The following is a 471-nucleotide window of genomic DNA, read 5'->3' on the forward strand; positions in this document are numbered from 1 at the left end:
CGAAACAATCACTCAACCTAACTTCCGTGCGTAAAGGAAGCATATTATAAAGCCAAATAAATCTCTGATAGGTCGTCCTCAAACGAAAACAACAAATTAGAGCCGCTCATAATAACAATAAAAAACAGTAATTCCTTTCCCCATTTTTCTTTTATCCTTTCAAAAAAAAACCCCAAAACAATAGTTAGTTGATAAAGTTGTGTATTCACGAGTATCCGCCCAATATTCATCACACAGTTTCAAATGTAAAAAAAAAAANTTTTCTTTTCAAGAGGTATCTTTCACTTTTTCCTTCACTGAGGCCAATAAACTAAACCCACGCGTTGCTGAACATCCCTAACAGCCACACAGTAAGAACAACTGAACAAATACACATGTGAAATCGCAATGCAAAGAGAAGGAGAGAAAAGAAAAAATAGGTTATAACTGCTGTACCGAAACAATCACTCAACCTAACTTCCGTGCGTAAAG

Source organism: Trypanosoma theileri (genome assembly GCF_002087225.1).
Source record: "Trypanosoma theileri isolate Edinburgh chromosome Unknown TM35_Tth_97_V1, whole genome shotgun sequence".
In the NCBI taxonomy this organism is placed as follows: Eukaryota; Euglenozoa; class Kinetoplastea; order Trypanosomatida; family Trypanosomatidae; genus Trypanosoma; species Trypanosoma theileri.